We start from the raw sequence: 17,972 nt of genomic DNA, 5'->3' as shown, positions 1-17,972 counted from the left end.
TCCTCTGTTGTCCTGCTCCTTGGAACTCCTTGTTTCCATTTCTACCTATCTGATTAAGATAGTCAGTGGGATTCTCCGTCGGTGGGACCCTCCGCCGACTTGGTAGCACACCCATGCCCTCGGGTTTCCCGATGGTGTGGGGGTGGCCACAATGGGAAACCCTATTGGCCAGCTGCGGGATGGAGAATCCTGCTGCCAGTGGGGGTGCGTCGCACTGGAAAACAGGGCTGGACTGAAAGAGAATCCCGTCCGGTGTGTCTTCAGTATTTATTCTCCGTCCTGCAGGGTCAACTTCCTCAGGATCTATTCTCAATCTTTTCTTCTTTTATGCACTTCACCTTAATGATAGCATTTAAAGGCACAAAATCAACTTGTGAATACTGAATGTATGACATCTAGCTTTTTCTTTCCAACACCACTCTTAACTCCATGATCTTTGTACTACTGAATGTCTTGGCCAGCAGATAGGGGCCTCACGGTAGCATGGTGGTTAGCATCAATGCTTCACAGCTCCAGGGTCCCAGGTTCGATTCCCGGCTGGGTCACTGTCTGTGTGGAGTCTGCACGTCCTCCCCGTGTGTGCGTGGGTTTCCTCCGGGTGCTCCGGTTTCCTCCCACAGTCCAAAGATGTGCGGGTTAGGTGGATTGGCCATGCTAAATTGCCCGTAGTGTAAGGTTAATGGGGGGATTGTTGGGTTACGGGTATACTGGTTACGTGGGTTTAAGTGGGGTGATCATTGTTCAGCACAACATCGAGGGCCGAAGGGCCTGTTCTGTGCTGTACTGTTCTATGTTCTATGTAATCATGAAGAAGTCAGAATTTCCTCTACACCCATGTTGAGAAAATTAAAATTATTGGTTTCAGCTGTCACCCCAAATCTTGGAGCCTATCTATTGTTATTTCGACTCCCAGGCACTCAGTCATACTGGACTAGACCATTTCTGTTGTCAGAGGATCTAAAACTAGGGAGTTACTTTAAGGGGTTGTTTCTTTAAAACCGAGATGTGGAGATATTTTTTCTCTGAGGGTTGTGAGTCTCTGGCACTCTCTTCCTCAAAAGGCTGTGGAAGCAGAGCCTTTGAATGTTTTTAAGGCAGAGATAGGTAGATTCTTGATTAACAAGGGGGTGAAAGGTTGTCAGGGGTAGGCAAAAATGTGGGATTGAAGTTACAATCAGATCAGCCATGATTTTATTGAATAGTGGAGCAGGGCCGTGTGTCCTACTCCTGCTTCTAAACTGTATGTTCTTATACAAACATCTGGTTGCCGACTCCACTGTTGAGCATTCTCTTGCCATTCTATTGATCATTAGAAGACTTATGACCACTTGTCCAACATTGCTGTCCTATGCTCGCCCACTTGGCACTATGACTTTAATCCTTGCCCACTACTGGACTCAACTGTAATCAGGAGCTGGATTCTCCTGGGGCTATGTCTCCACACCGGCATGGGAATGGTGGCGTTTTACACCAGAAAATGGGCCACCGATTCCCCATTTTGCTGGGGGCTAGCAGGACGGCAGCATAGAGAACCCGGCTCTAGCTGCCGATACAGCCCGGAGAATTGCCAGGTTCATGGCCACGCATGCGCACGGTGGCGGCTTGCAGCTGCTGCGTCACGCTACATGCCGGCGGCCGCTCACGGACCCGGTCCGTGAAATAGTCCTTCACTTTCGGCGGGCTTGCACACCCCGGACCACCCATCCCAGAGTACCCCCAGCACCAAATATTGCCCCCCCCCCGTGCCCGTGGATTGGCCCTCCCCCAACTGTGTCGGCGCTGGACTGAGTCCGCAGCCGCCGCACCGAATTCCCGATGAGTGAGACCACATGCGACCCACGCCGTCGGGAACACGGCCGGTCGGGGGCGGAGCATTGGGGAGCGGGCCTCAGGCAATGTCCTGAGGCCGTCGATACGTGGCACGGCGTACTCTGCGACGGGACGAGCATTGCGAAAGCAGCGCCGCCCCCGATTTGAACCCGGATTCCCTGGCCATTCCCGTAACAGCCTTCCCGAACAGGCGCTGGAATGTGGCGACTAGGGGCTTTCACAGTAACTTCATTTGAAGCCTACTTGTGACAATAAGCGATTTTCATTTCATTTTCATTTCATTCGCCGAACGCGATTTTGGCGTCAGCGACCGGAGAATCCAGTCCCAGGCCTCTCAGTAGTTCCACTGGTTTCCTGCTGTATTTCCTGAGAGAACTACAGGCAGGGGGATTTAATATGGGAGCCAGGACCCCATTTTGGGATTCCTGACCCCATTCCCAGTGACTCTAGATTTTGCTGACACAGAATAAGGGTGCAAACTATGTATGGATGTGAGAGTCTCCATTTATTTCTCTCAAGTTAGATTCTGAAAACACACACTTTGGCAGATCAATAAGTCTGTATAAATAGGAAAGTGATCCATGTTCACACCAACAGACGGGGAAAAGATTTTGCATGCATCCATTTGACTTCAACAGAAGTTCTTGGTCTTTAATGCAGTTTAGAATATTGTATCAGGTGTCATCTGGAGATGTTGGCTTATTAACAGCAGATGAGTCCTGTCAAGGATGTTTTACAGTATAGGCTCTGGAAGGTGAGGTTATACTGTAAAATCTTTGCCATCGTCTTTTAGTTTTCTTGGTAGATGTTGGAGGAGTAAGTGTTAACTTGGATTGAATTAGAGTTCTGGCATCATTAACTGACATGTATCGCATAAAAGAAGAAATTGGAGAGAGTGGAATTATAAATCCTTACGGTCCTTTTTGAAGTTATCAAACATGAAAAATGATGGTATCAAATCTTCTCAAGCTTATAAAATCAATTGTAGTTGAATGCCTAGAATTTTAGTGGCCAACACCTCTTACCATTTACTCCTATTTTGTAACATCCCAGCAGACTATTCATTCCTAGTATAACGCTCCAATCGGAAAAATCTCTTTATTTCACTTACAATGGAGAATACCATATAAAAGCGTTGCATTTAACCCAGTTATCCAGTCTATAATGAGCAGCACACTAATACAGACGCTCATGCGCCCTGACATAAAACTGCACATTTTGGAGAATGATGTCCCTGTAAAAGGTGTACTTTTGTTTTTGAGTATTTCTCTTAAGTGCACTGATGAATAAATGATTATATATACCGAGGTGCACAAATTTCAAGATCAAATTTTTTTTTCTGAAGCTCATAGAAATGTAGCCCTTGAATAATTTAGCTATAATGGCAAAGAAACATCACATTCCCAAAACGTTACACTTGACCTCATGGTAAGTTGCATTTGTCTGTGTTGCGGAAAGAGAAGATGCTCACTGGGATCCCCAGTTAGATTGTGAACTTTACACTTACAGGGTGTTCACTGCAGCACCTTCCCTTGGCTGAGGGAATTATTCTGGTCATTTCAAACACCATTTTCAAAAGAGCCATTATTGTCCCAGTATAAATACTTCTTTCATGTATATCCATGATGATTTGCTTAGTCCTGATCTCAACCATGCAATTGACTGCAAAGTGGGACCGGGTATAATAACACCAGCGAGAGATCAAGTGACGGGGGCAGGGGCAGATTTTGACTTTGTGTGATAATGTAAAATGAGTGAACCGATAGCCCTTTACATCTTTCCCAGTTTTTACTTCCCTTGAATTCAGTGTAAAATGTCTGCTGATTAGCTACCATTCGTTTTACACTCCAGCACAAAATCAAAATCCCACTGTTCTTACGCACCACTTAATGGTTAGATGGAAAGTTGCCTTGATGGAAGTCTGAAAATATTTCCTGAACTGCATTCGCAGGTTAAGCTGGTTAGCTTCAGCAGGAAACCAATAAAAATAAAGTTATTCTCAAAAAGGAGTATTGCTCCATCTCTACAAATTTGATGGCAGCATTTCGGGGAGTTTTATTTTTCGTATTTTCTATTTGTGGCTGGCCAATGTATATGGAGAGCTAACATATAAAATGAGTGAGCTTGGCAGACTTTAGAACACAGTAGTCCCAATAGAGAAGATTAACCTTCCAATTTCCTCCTATAAAGTATTAATCTGAGAGAAAATTGACACACCGAAGGAGGTAGGCTGGAGGTCGGGATTACGTCTATGTGGATTAATTGAGCCGACCAGTCAATTTAACACAGGAGTTCCCATGGGTGACAAGTTAAGTGATTTCTGCTGCTTCCCGCTCTTGGGCCTGTTGAACTCCCTCTTGATTTCAAGGAAGATGCACAGAGTTCTGACAGAGTTCTAAAATGGTTACTGTTCCAAATATTGCAAAAAAAAAATGTAAGTGACTTAAACAAAAATAGAATTATTGTTTCATATTTTTTCCTCTGAAGGAAGCCTATTGCTTGTATCGAACTGTTTTGCACGCAGAGTCAAAATGGTTCAGTCGACAAAAATAAAATTTTTATTCTGATTTTCAGGTTTCTATATTTTTCTTTCAGAACACAAATATCTGGCATCACAGCGGTTGGCAGTGTCGACAATTCTATCCTCATCAGCTTCTTCGTTGGAATTGATAGTGATTCCCATTTGTGTGCAAGGATGTCAGAGGCCTCAGGGATCATAGCTTAGCAGCATTAGGGAGGGAATTGGTGCAAGACTCAAAGAAAAGTGACAGCAGCTTTGGAAGCTGTGACAAGCTGGTAAGATTAAAATGAGATTCCCGCATGTATGTATGTTTAATTACTTTATTTATGAAACCCTTTGTTTTTAATGTTCCAAGTCCTAATATTCCTTTAATTTTCATGATTTTGTTGCCATATGTGAGACGATACACAAGATGGCATCATATAACTTAATGTAGCTAAAGCGGCGAATGTAATCCAGCTTCTTTAAGGGAAAATTGATGATTGCATGCATAAAGAATAAGGCACACTGGACCATCTTTTAAAATGATAAAGTATCTGTGGGCTCAGATGGTACTTAAAACTTCCGAAAAGCTCTAAATCCTGGAATGGATTGCCGGCAGCCCGGGGGTTTCCCTATGGCATGGGGCTGCCCCACAATGGGAAACGCCATTGACTAGCTGGCATAATGGGGTAAAACAGAAATATGGCGGGGCGGAGAATCCAGCTTTGAAGACATATGCACAATAGTTATCCAAAAGTCTGGAATTTGAAGTAGATATTTAAATAGGTCAGCAAACAAAACAAAAAAGTACTTTTACCTCCAGCTCCAGTGATGTGATGTTTTATTTTCCCGTTAAGGGCAAATACAATGGGTGGAATTTTCCCATCTGGGACTAAGATCTGTGGCGAGGTTGGGGAGTTTATCCCGTTGTGGAGGCTGAGGGAAACCACAACATAGGCTGGATTCTCCGCCCCGCCATATTTCTGTTTTACCCCGCTGGCGGGATGCTCCATTACGCCAGCTAGTCAATGGCGTTTCCCATTGTGGGGCAGCCCCATGCCATAGGGATAACCCCCGGGCTGCCAGCAAAATGGAGCATCCCGTCGGCAGAGAATCCAGCCGTATATCTTCCATCCTCAGCACAATTAGTTATGCATCTGGGAGTTTGCATCATCTTTTGTGATGGGGGAACTTGATGGCGCGCATCCTGTCATCATAACCAGGTGCCATATTGAAAAGGCACCTGACATCACTGACTCACCATTAAGGAAAGGCGTTGGACCTCTTGAAGAAAGAATGAACCCCCAGGAAGACTCTGAGGCTGGAAACTAGAGCTTCTCGATGAAACTGAAGCTGGAAGATCCACAAGATCGATGCTCCCCTCACCCACTACTGTGATGAGTCCAGGGTTGGTAGCCTCCATCTAAAACTGCAAAGACAGCCCCCAGCTTTCTTCAAGTAAGTCCCAACTTTTGCACGCCATGCTGATCCAGACGCGTTTTGGATTAGTGTGTTTTCCCATTGCCAATGTAGAGAAGGGGGCATTGAGGAAAGATTCCTATTGAACTGCCAGCTGCATCACATTAGGGAGATGCAAATTGGTTTCATATCAGCCTCCTGGGAATTCCTGATCCGCCATGGAGGGCAGCATTGGAAGGTCCTGCTGTAATTTCATGCTGGGTTGAAACTGACTTTTCGATCTCCAGCTGCATTCTCTGCCGCTGGCCACCATTGATCCTGCCGACAGGGGCATGGGGGAATTCCACCTAATACGTTTTATGTATTAGTTAAAGAGAAAGCAAGAATAACTTGGTGTACAAACAAAGAACAAAGAAAATTACAGCACAGGAACAGGCCCTTCGGCCCTCCCAGCCTGCGCCGATCCAGATCCTTTATCTAAACCTGTCTCCTATTTTCCAAGGTCTACTTCCCTCTGTTCCCGCCCATTCATATACCTGTCTAGATGCTTCTTAAATGATGCTATCGTGCCCGCCTCTACCACCTCGCTGGTAAAGCGTTCCAGGCACCCACCACCCTCTGCGTAAAAACCTTTCCACGCACATCTCCCTTAAACTTTCCCCCTCTCACTTTGAAATCATGACCCCTTGTAACTGACACCCCCACTCTTGGGAAAAGCTTGTTGCTATCCACCCTGTCCATACCTCTCATAATTTTGTAGACCTCAATCAGGTCCCCCCTCAACCTCCGTCTTTCCAACGAAAACAATCCTAATCTACTCAACCTTTCTTCATAGCTAGCACCCTCCATACCAGGCAACATCCTGGTGAACCTCCTCTGCACCCTCTCCAAGGCATCCACATCCTTCTGGTAATGTGGCGACCAGAACTGCACGCAGTATTCCAAATGTGGCCGAACCAAAGTCCTATACAACTGTAACATGACCTGCCAACTCTTGTACTCAATACCCCGTCTGATGAAGGCAAGCATGCTGTATGCCTTCTTGACCACTCTATCAACCTGCGTTGCCACCTTCAGGGTACAATGGACCTGAACTCCCAGATCTCTCTGCACATCAATTTTCCCCAAGACCCTTCCATTGACCATATAGTCCGCTCTTGAATTTGATCTTCCAAAATGCATCACCTCGCATTTGCCTGAATTGAACTCCATCTGCCATTTCTCTGCCCAACTCTCCAATCTATCTATATTTTGTTGTATTCTCTGACAGTCCTCCTCGCTATCTGCAACTCCACCAATCTTAGTATCATCTGCAAACTTGCTAATCAGACCACCTATATCTTCCTCCAGGTCATTTGTGTAGATCACAAACAACAGTGGTCCGAGCACGGATCCCTGTGGAACACCACTAGTCACCCTTCTCCATTTTGAGACTCTCCCTTCCACCACTACTCTCTGTCTCCTGTTGCCCAGCCAGTTCTTTATCCATTTAGCTCGTACACCCTGAACCCCATACGACTTCACTTTTTCCATCAACCTGCCATGGGAAACCTTATCAAACGCCTTACTAAAGTCCATGTATACGACATCTACAGCTCTTCCCTCATCAATTAACTTTGTCACTTCCTCAAATAATTCTATTAGGTTTGTAAGACATGACCTTCCCTGCACAAAACCATGCTGTCTATCACTGATAAGTCTATTTTCTTCCAGATGTGAATAGATCCTATCCCTCAGTATCTTCTCCAAAAGTTTGCCTACCACTGACGTCAAGCTCACAGGTCTATAATTCCCTGGATTATCCCTGCTACCCTTCTTAAACAAAGGGACAACATTAGCAATTCTCCAGTCCTCCGGGACCTCACCCGTGCTCAAGGATGCTGCAAAGATATCTGTTAAGGCCCCAGCTATTTCGACCCTCGCTTCCCTCAGTAACCTGGGATAGATCCCATCCGGTCCTGGGGACTTGTCCACCTTAATGTCTTTTAGAATACCCAAAACTTCCCCCTTCCGTATGACAACTTGACCGAGAGTATTTAAACATCCATCCCTAGCCTCAACATCCGTCTTGTCCCTCTCCTTTGTGAATACCGATGCAAAGTACTCATTAAGAATCTCACCCATTTCCTCTGAGTCCACGCATAAATTTCCTCTTTTGTCTTTAAGTGGGCCAATCCTTTCTCTAGTTACCCTCTTGCTCCTTACATACGAATAAAATGCTTTGGGATTTTTCTTAACCCTGTTAGCCAAAGATATTTCTATTATCATCTATTGAAAACAACTTATTGTGCTTTATGCACACTAACAGAATCTGCAATGTAAGGAGCTGGTTAAGGGGTTGGGGAGTATGCAAGCGGGCAAGGCCCCGGGACCGGATGGGTTCCCGATTGAATTCTATCGGAAGTTCTCGGAACTGTTGGCTCCGTTGCTGTTGAGAACTTTTAACGAGGCGAGAGAAACAGGAACTCTTCCCCCGACGATGTCGCGAGCTCTGATCTCGCTTATTCTCAAGCGGGACAAAGACCCGCTGCAGTGTGGCTCGTACAGGCCGATTTCACTCCTCAGTGTGGATGCCAAGCTGTTGGCGAAGGTCCTGACCACTAGGATTGAGGATTATGTCCCGGGAGTGATACATGAGGATCAGGCGGGATTTGTGAAGGGTAGGAAGCTGAATGCAAATGTGCGGAGGCTCCTGAATGTGATTATGATGCCCTCGGGAGAGGGGGGGGGGGGCAGAAGTGGTGGCGGCTGTAGACGCGGAGAAGGCCTTTGACTGGGTGGAGTGGGTGTACCTGTGAGAGGTGCTGGGTAGGTTTGGGTTTGGGGAGGGGTTCATAGGTTGGTTAAATTGTTATACCAGGCCCCGGTGGCGAGTGTATCAACGAACCGGTTGAGGTCAGAGTACTTCAGACTATACCGTAGAACTGTGGAGGCTTGGGTGAATGACATGGCATGGTTTCACAGGTTGGAGAAGATAATGTTTGCCTTGTGTGGGTCCTTACAGGGGTTCTTCAGGCGGTGGCAACTGTTCCTTGACTTTCTTGCGGAACGTTAGGTGGAGGTCAACAGCAGCAGCAACTCGGGGGGGGGGGGGGGGGGGGGGCTAATTTCTTTTTTTTTCTTTGTAAGGGGCGCTTGCCCTATTTTATTTTGAGTTGGATGTTAACTTGTTAAAATGTTTATTGTTTAGCGGGTTAAGTTGTTCTGTTTGATTGGCATGTTGCCCTTTTTTCTTTGTATTATTTTCCCTTTTGGAGTGTTTTGTAAAATTATTGAAAAACTTTGAATAAATACATTTAAAAATAAGAATCTGCAATGTAGTAACTTTTACAGGAGCAAATGTTGGATTGGATTGGATTGGATTTGTTTATTGTCACGTGTACCGAGGTACAGTGAAAAGTATTTTTCTGCGAGCAGCTCAACAGATCATTAAGTACATGGGAAGAAAAGGGAATAAAAGAAAATACATAATACGGCAATACAAGAATAACAATGTAAATACATAAGCACTGGCATCAGATGAAGCATACAGGGTGTAGTGTTAATGAGGTCAGTCCATAAGAGGGTCATTTAGGAGTCTGGTGACAGTGGGGAAGAAGCTGTTTTTGAGTCTGTTCGTGCGTGTTCTCAGACTTTTGTATCTCCTGCCCGATGGAAGAAGTTGGAAGAGTGAGTAAGGTGGGTGGGAGGGATCTTTGATCATGCTGCCCGCTTTCCCTAGGCAGCGGGAGGTGTAGATGGAATCAATGGATGAGAGGCAGGTTTGTGTGATGGACTGGGCAGTATTCACGACTCTCTGAAGTTCCTTGCGGTCCTGGGCCGAGCAGTTGCCATACCAGGGTGTGATGCAGCCCGATAGGATGCTTTCTATGGTGCATCTGTAAAAATTGGTAAGGGGTATTGTGGACATGCCAAATTTCCTTAGTTTCCTGAGGAAGTATAGGTGCTGTTGTGCTTTCTTGGTGGTAGCGTCGACGTGGGTGAACCAGGACAGATTTTTGGAGATGTGCACCCCTAGGAATTTGAAACTGCTAACCATCTCCACCCCGGCCTCATTGATGCTGACAGGGGTGTCTACAGTACTTTGCTTCCTGAAGTCAATGACCAGCTCTTTAGTTTTGCTGGCATTGAGGGAGAGATTGTTGTCGCTACACCACTCCACTAGGTTCTCTATCTCTCACCTGTATTCTGACTCGTCGTTATTCGAGATCTGGCCCACTGTGGTCGTACCGTCAGCAAACTTGTAGATGGAGTTGGAACCAAGTTTTGCCACGCAGTCGTGTGTGTACAGGAAGTAGAGTAGGGGACTAAGTATGCAGCCTTGCAGGGCCCCGGTATTGAGGACTATTGTGGAGGAGGTTTGTTGTTCATTCTTACTGATTGTGGTCTGTTGGTCAGAAAATCGAGGATCCAATTGCAGATTGGAGAGCCAAGCCCTAGGTTTTGGAGCTTGTTATGTGGCAGTTAATTCATGCACAGAATATCTTGCAAACATCCATGACAGATAATGACCTTAATGAATTAATCTGTTGATGTGGTCTTTAAGGAAGGAATTTTATGAAGAACATAAGGTTTGTTTAATGCCCACATATGTGAAGAAGATGTAGAGCAGATAAACAATGAAGACCTCAAATAGTTTATCTGAAGGATGGCATTGTAAACAGTGCAACATTACGTCAGCATTGCACTGGAGTGTCACTGCAATTTGTGCGAAAGTCATAAATTGAAATCCACAATCTTCTGACTCAGAGCAAGAGTTCAATCAACAGAGCTAAGCAATTTAAAATGGGGCAATTAATTGCTATGCTGTAATTTCACTTCTGGATCCGTGGTTTAGAACTTATCCATACTGATGAGCAATCTTGACCCTGTTCTAAATGAGTACTGTTTTACGAAATGCCCTGTTATATCACTAGGTCAGAAGAATTAATGCAGCAAATTGAATTTTCCAATGGTGCAGTACTCGGTGCTGTGGCCAGGTTATATCTTGTTATACACGACCTGGAAACACTTGATTCTGACAGCAAAGGATCAATATTAGTAAATGTCCATTTGTACAGGAATTGATGGATAAAATAACTCTAAAATAAATAAACTCAGGTTGATAATAAAAGTGACTGTCTCATCAATTATGCGCGCTTGCGCATTGTACGCTGAGGCTACGGCATCATTCCTGCTTCTCAGTCATAAAGCTGAGAATTGAAGTTCCACTGCAGGGAATTGGGCACAAAATCTTCGCTGACAGTATTAAGGGAGTGCCGCACTGTTAGATGTTAAAATCAGGCTCCATCTGCTCGCTCAAATGGATATAAAAGATCTGATGGCACTGTTTCAAAGACGAATATGGGCTGGGATTCTCTAAAGACGTGGCTAAGTGTTGACGCTGGCATAAACACTGGAGTGTTTCTCGCCGGCATCAACGGGCCTCTTGGCCCAGCGATTCTGTAGCCCACAGGGGGCCAGCATGGCGGCGGAGCTGTTCCAGCTGTTGTACGTGGCCCTTCACTGCTGGCCGCGGGTCCGCACATGCGTGCAGTGGCCGGCCGTGGGTCCACGCATGCGGCGGTGCTTGGCAGAGCCACACAACGGGCCGTCAGGGAAGAAGATAGGCCCCTCCCAGTGCTGAAAGTGGGCGCCCTTGTCCGTGTGTGGCAACAGGAAGCTCTAGAAATCTGTAGTCAATTGGAATAAGTGAAAATCTCTTCCCAAAGGGGTTAGAGTCAGACCTTGCACAATGGAAGTTGTAGTTATTGAAAACAATTATCTCAATTTCAGATAATATACTAGTCCCACAAAGGAAGTTGTAGTTATTGAAAACAATTATCTCAATTTCAGATAATATACTAGTCCCAACCACTTCAGCTGTTCCATCAATGACTTTTCCTCCATTATAACATCAGATATATGGGGCGCGATTCTCCGCAAATGCGGCGAATCGTAAAGGCTGCCGTGAAACTGGCCGTGTTGACGCGCACGATGACGTCAGCCGCGCATGCGCGGGTTGGACAGCTCCAACCCGCGCATGCGCGGGGCCGGCATCTCCCTCGGCCACCCCATGGACTGATCCTGCGGGGCGGCGGAGGGAGAAAGAGTGTGTCCGTTACAGATGCACTGCCCGCGATCGGCCGTGCCAATCGGGGCCCTGGATGCCTAGAACGGGCATGTTGCGGCCGTTTTTACAACGACAGCAAGCAGGTGTGTTTGCTGCCGTAAAAACGGCCGTAAAGGCCTGGGAACTCAGCCCATCGGCCTGGGGAGAATCGCTGTTCGCCGTAAAAAGCGGCGAGCAGCGATTCGTGTCATGGGGCAGCCGTGGGGGGGGGAGGGGGAGAATTGTGGGAGGGCGTGAAAAATGTCGGGGACGCCCTCCCGCTATTCTCCGACCCGTTGTGGGCAGCGGAGAATCGCGGCCATGATGTTTGCTGATGACAGCACAGCCTTCAGTACCATTTGAGACTCCTCAGAAACTGAAGGACTGCAGAACGTATGCATAAAGACCTGGGCAGCATTGTGGTTTGGACTGATAAGTGGCAAGTAATGTTTTTACCACACAAGTGCCATGCAATCACCATCTTCAACAAGAGAGATTCTAATCATCTCTGCTTGACATTCAATGACATTTCCATTGCTGAATCTCTCACTATTTACATCCTGGTGGCTGTCATTGACTAGAAACATAACTGGACTAGCCACATAAGTACTGTGGCTACAAGAGCAGGTCAGAACTGGAATTTCTATGGCAAGTAATTCATCTTCCAAATCCCAGAAATGCCCACTATCTACAAGGCATGACTCAGCGTGTGATGGAAAACTCTCCACTTGACTAGATGAGTGCAGTTCTGACAACACCCAAGAATCTTCACAACAGAATGATTGATGCCCCATCCACAACCCAAAAACATTTACTCCCAACACCACGACGCACAGTAGCAGCAGTATGTACCCTCGACAAAATGCACTCCATCAACTTGCTAAGACTCCTTCAACAGCATCTTCCAAATCCGTGACCTCTATCACCTAGAAGGACGAAGAAACGCCATTAGTTGAAATTTCTCTTCCAAACCATTTAACATTCCAGCGCAAAGCTATATTGCCATTCCTTCACAGTCAGTGGATTTGGGAACTCCCTTCCAAACAATACTGTGGGTGCACCTACACCACATGGCCTGTGGCAGTTCAATCACTTTCTCCAGGACAATCATGTGTAGGCCACAATTGCTGGTCTTGCTAGTAATGCTCACATACCGCAAACTGATAATAGAAAATCATATGTATGTTTTTATGTGACACTGTTACGGACACAAGGTGAGGAAGGTTACATAACTTCTTGGCATAGTTTAAAATATGCTGGGACTGATTTATTTTTAAGGGATGTGTTTTAAATCATTCTTTGTTCACTTTGGTTTACGAACAAAGGTCACACATTGCAGGCATGTACTGTATGAATTGAAGCCAGGCAGGCCAATTTGTGGAATGCCCAGCTGTCACAGTGAGAGTCAACTAGCAAATATGTCATCTCAGCATTACTTGCAAGAATGAGCTGCTCTGGAATTGAGGTGTTCAATGGAGCACCTTCTATGTCTGACTTGCCCCTTGCACTATTGGGGTTCTGAGTTGGATACACTTGCGTGGATCAATCACAACAAATGTGTTTCTGATTACTTCATGGCAATCTAGGCTGCCTGTAACTTCATCAGCCTGCAGGAGTAGAGTAACCTTGTCTGTGCCGCATGGAATATGTATGTTTGCAGCCCCTGTTTCACGATTTTGACGTACAGTCCCTCAATGTCTGATTCCTCATCAGTTCTACACTCCTTATCTTCAGCCTTCAGCCACCTAGTGTGGGACGAGTTTTGGGGTGAGATTGGGGAGAATGTGGGGCTGGGGCACGAGTAAGTCAGAGACCCTTGTGCAGCTGTTTTTGGCTTCGCCATAGTAGCATCCAAAGGTCTAGATTGGACACAGCCCATGGACATTGTTGTTCTTGCTGCCAGCCTTTTTCCTATGTTTTTGTCTGTGCCTCAGTGGCCGGGAGAAGGAACACATGGTGTCCTTCATATGTATGAGGCCTTCCATACCTCAGAGAATGGATAAATTGTCCATAGTGAAAGCAATATTATTATTTAACTTAATAAAACTTCCTTTTTAAATATGATTGAGCTTTATTATCTATGTCTCTCTGAAAACAGTGCACTTTTCTTAGAAGCTTTGGGTTGATGACATTGGGCCAACCTAATGCTTTTTTAAGGGTAGACCAAAGGAGACAAGAATGACGCCAGATTATTTTCAGAACAGCAGGAGATGTCCACTTTTAGGATCACACCTCAAGATAAGAGGAGAATAAGCTATTTTATTGACAGGCCTACTGCTAAATCTCTCCGATGCCTTCCATGATGGTGACCCTGGCATTGGAATCAAATCTCGTATGAACAGGAAGCTGCTCAATATGAGATGTTTCCAAGCAAAGACCAAGATCTCTAAGGACATACTTCAGAATTTCACTGTGTTCTCATGAATGAGTCACAAAAGGTTAGAATGCAAGTACAGCATGCAATCAAGAAGGCTGATGGAATTCTATCCTTTAGGGTGGCAAGGTGACACAGTGTTTAACACTGCTGCCTCACAGTGCCAGGGACCCAGGTTCAAATCTGGTCTTGGATGACTGTGTGGGGTTTGCATGCTCTCCCGTGTGTTTCCTCCGGGTGCTCCGGATTAGGCGGATTGGCCATGCTAAATTGCCCCTCAGTGTCCAGGGATTTGCAGGTTAGGTTCCGGGTATAGGGCAGAGTGGATCAGTGCAGACTTGATGGGCCAAATAGCCTCCTGATGCACTGTAGGGATTCTATGATTACATGAGGAATTAAACATAAAAGTAAGGGCGCTATGCTTCAGTTACACAGATCATTTGTGAGACTGCATCTCGAATACTGTGTGCAGTCTTGGTTTCCTTATTTAAGGAAGGATGTAAATGTATTGGAAGTGGTTCAGAGGTGAGGAGAATTTGTTTCTCTCAAGAGGGTTGTGCCACATTGGAACTCTGCCTCAGAAGGCGGAGAAGGGGGGGCCTTGAATATTTTTAAGGCAGAGGTAGAGATATTCTTGTCACGCAAGGGAGTCGAAGGTTATCAGGAATAGGTAGGAATGTGGAATTCAAAACACAAATAGATCAGCCATGATCTAGTTGAATGGCACAGCAGGCTTGAGGGGTCAAATGGGCTACTCCTGTTCCTGTTTCGTATGTTCGTATTTTTGCAATTTTGTGCATAGCAATGACTTTGACTGGCTGCCAGTTCAGAGCAGGACATGCAATGTAGCATAGACCTGTTCATTCAGCCTTATGATCAGCAGGAAGAAAGCTGAAGTAATGCTCCAGGAAAACCCTATTCCAAGCCCAGGGTTTCAGTCCATTACCCAATCATATCAGCTCTCTCGAGCTGTCTATATTGATAATGAGATACGTGCAAAATTATTGCCAAAGCAAGCGGAACCTTTGGCAGATTTCAAACATCAGCCCCGCAATGAAGATGGTTAATTCTGCCTATCAAACTGAAAATGCACACAGCAATAGTCCTGCCCACTCTGCTCTGCCCATGCGAAATTTAGACCGGACTATGTGCCAGTATCATGCCAAGAAGCTCAATCACTTTCACTGGAACTGCCTTCAGAAGCTTCTGAAGATCAGATGGCAGAACAAAATATCAGATTGAGATATTCAGCCAAGCTGGCATGCAGGGCATCCATACCGTTTTGAGACAGTCACAACTGAGTACACGACACTTGCACACCAAAGTGAACCTTCAGTGGGGAGCTTGAGTTTGTAGTGCATTTTCATAAGCAGTCAAAGGAAGCACGACACGGACACTGAAGGCTTCACTTAAGCACTGTGATGTTGATTTTGGGTCCAGAGAGCAACTCACCCAATATGAAAATAAAGACCTCCTTCAAAGGCAAGTACTCAAAAGATGCAGAGAGAAGACGCAAGAGGAAATCCTGAGCTAGCAACTCATCCAAAGCTCAGTTGTCTGCAATACCCTATTCTACTCACAACAGTACCTTCCTGTGGAGATCGGCCTTTATAGTCACCTATGTCTCCAACGGAACGCCACCAAACTCCCTGGTTGATTAACAGAGTCACCTTTTTCTCAAATGGCACACAAACAGATGAATGAATATGGGGACAAAGTCGAGGCCGTCCTCCTAGGTGTGGGCACATTGGGGCACATTTACAGACAGGTTTAAAAGAGGGTTTCCGCAACGAGTACCCAGGATAATACTAAACATAGACCCCAACCTTGTATTGATGTTGCTGTCATCCTATTGGTAAAATACAGAATGCTGAGAGGATTGTCTACCATATTCTTCCTGGAGCTGCTGAAGGATGGATGAATCCTTTATTCAACCCCAATCGCCTGGTATTTAAGGGGAAGCACCCACTTACCCCTTGACACTTCCTTCAAAATCCTGCCAGAGCTTATTTACTGTGAGTGTGTGTGAAAAAAATGAAAATCGCTTATTGTCACGAGTAGGCTTCAATGAAGTTACTGTGAAAAGCCCCTAGTCGCCACATTCCGGCGCCTGTCCGGGGAGGCTGGTACGGGAATCGAACCGTGCTGCTGGCCTGCTTGGTCTGCTTTTAAAAGCCAGCGATTTAGCCGAGTGAGCTAAACCAGCCCCTAGTGTGTGTGTGTGTGTGTGTGGTGAGAGAAAGAGACGCACAAAGCAAAGAACTGAGTGTGAAGTTGCATCTTACCATTGCGTGCCACTAAAGCGCTTACTTCACTTTCCGATTCATTACTGCCAGTCATTATCTCATTCCAAATGTTGTGTATTGAGCCTCGTCATCAGGTGATAAAAGGGTCCTGGCATCTGGAACTGACTGCAGCACAGCTCCTGCCGACAAATCATCTTGGCTGTTGCCCAAGGCCAGCCGGCTGTCAGAGAGGGAAATTACCTTTTCTATCACACTAATTGACCACTTGCTGTGATGACTCCCATAAAGACAAAGTAAAGCAGAAATTGACAATGTTGGCACCTTCCAAATAACAAGTGATTATTTACAGCAGGGTCTCAACTGTCTGCTTTGACTGCATAGGTTAGACTCCCTGCTTTATCAGTTGTAATGAATGACTTGCACACATGGATGATCACTGCATGCACCGTATGCAAAGTGAGCAGTAACAATGGGCAGATTATAATATGCATCTATACTCAAGTCTCACGTTGCTGTTATAGGAGAGAGCTGTCACTGGGGGCATCCATGGGTCAAACTGCGATGTAAATCCTTGTCATGATAACACACTGGATCCCTGGGGCTGCAATATTGTTTGATTGTGACTTTTGAAGGACTACACAAGTCCAATTATTTGAAGCTAAGGTGCTTGAGAACATTATGCTAACCTGTTTCCATAGATTGAGCCACTGCTGCTAACCCTGAAATTTGTATGTTTTATACTTATTTCATATTCCTGATTAAATGATCACTTAAGAATGATTCCGGGAATAAAGAACTGGACTATGAGGATAAATCGGAGCGGTTGGAACTGTTTTCCTTGGAGAAAGGAAGGCTGAAAGGAGACTTGATAGAGATATTCAGGAACCCATGGGGTATGGGCTGGTTCCCACTCAAGAGAGCATCAAGAGCAATAGGGCACAGGCTCAAAATAATTGGCAAAAGGATCAAAGCGACGTGAGAAAAAATGTTTTAACCCAGAGGCTGGTTGGAGCCTGCAACAAACTTCCTGCGAGCATGGTGGAAGCAGGTTCGATCGAGGTACTCAAAAGTAAATTTGTTTACTATCTGAAAAGAAAGAATGCAAAAGGTTACAGGTAGCATGGGAATAGGACGAGGTAGAATGCTCGTTCAGAGAGCTAGTGCGGACCCGGTGGGCCGAATGGCCGCCTTCTGCACTGTCAAGGTTCTGTGGATTCTCTGAATGGTAGGTTAATAATTAAATTATTGCTGCTAACTTATTTTATGCAAAAATGGGCTGGAGAAAGACAAATTCCACAACTGAATTAAGTTGGTGCAACTGATGAACTGAATTCCATACGAAAATGAACCACAATTATCCCCAGTATATATTCATTGCAAACTTGGTAACTTGTCTGATGTTTGAAGTGTTGTTCAAGGGTACAGAGTTGATGTTGATAAGTGAAATAGGTTATATAAATTGTAAACAACTCCCACATAAACACCACTTGTCCCCAGAAATAACACATT

The 17,972-nt window shown here is 45.5% G+C and overlaps 1 protein-coding gene across 17 annotated transcripts in view; it reads left to right on the top strand.

The window, feature by feature from the left end:
- LOC119965371 (teneurin-2-like) overlaps positions 1-17,972 on the top strand; it is a 3,273,255-nt gene that overhangs the window by 635,046 nt on the left and 2,620,237 nt on the right. For all 17 annotated transcript variants that reach the window (XM_038796070.1, XM_038796068.1, XM_038796065.1 and 14 more), the window contains exon 6: positions 4,426-4,626. The gene's annotated coding sequence lies outside the window, so the exon portion shown is untranslated. The remainder of the gene's footprint in view (positions 1-4,425; positions 4,627-17,972) is intronic.

This window comes from Scyliorhinus canicula, chromosome 4 (genome assembly GCF_902713615.1).
Source record: "Scyliorhinus canicula chromosome 4, sScyCan1.1, whole genome shotgun sequence".
Classification (NCBI taxonomy): domain Eukaryota; kingdom Metazoa; phylum Chordata; class Chondrichthyes; order Carcharhiniformes; family Scyliorhinidae; genus Scyliorhinus; species Scyliorhinus canicula.
Note: the sequence above shows the minus strand (reverse complement) of the source record. Positions and strands in the feature narration are given on the sequence as shown.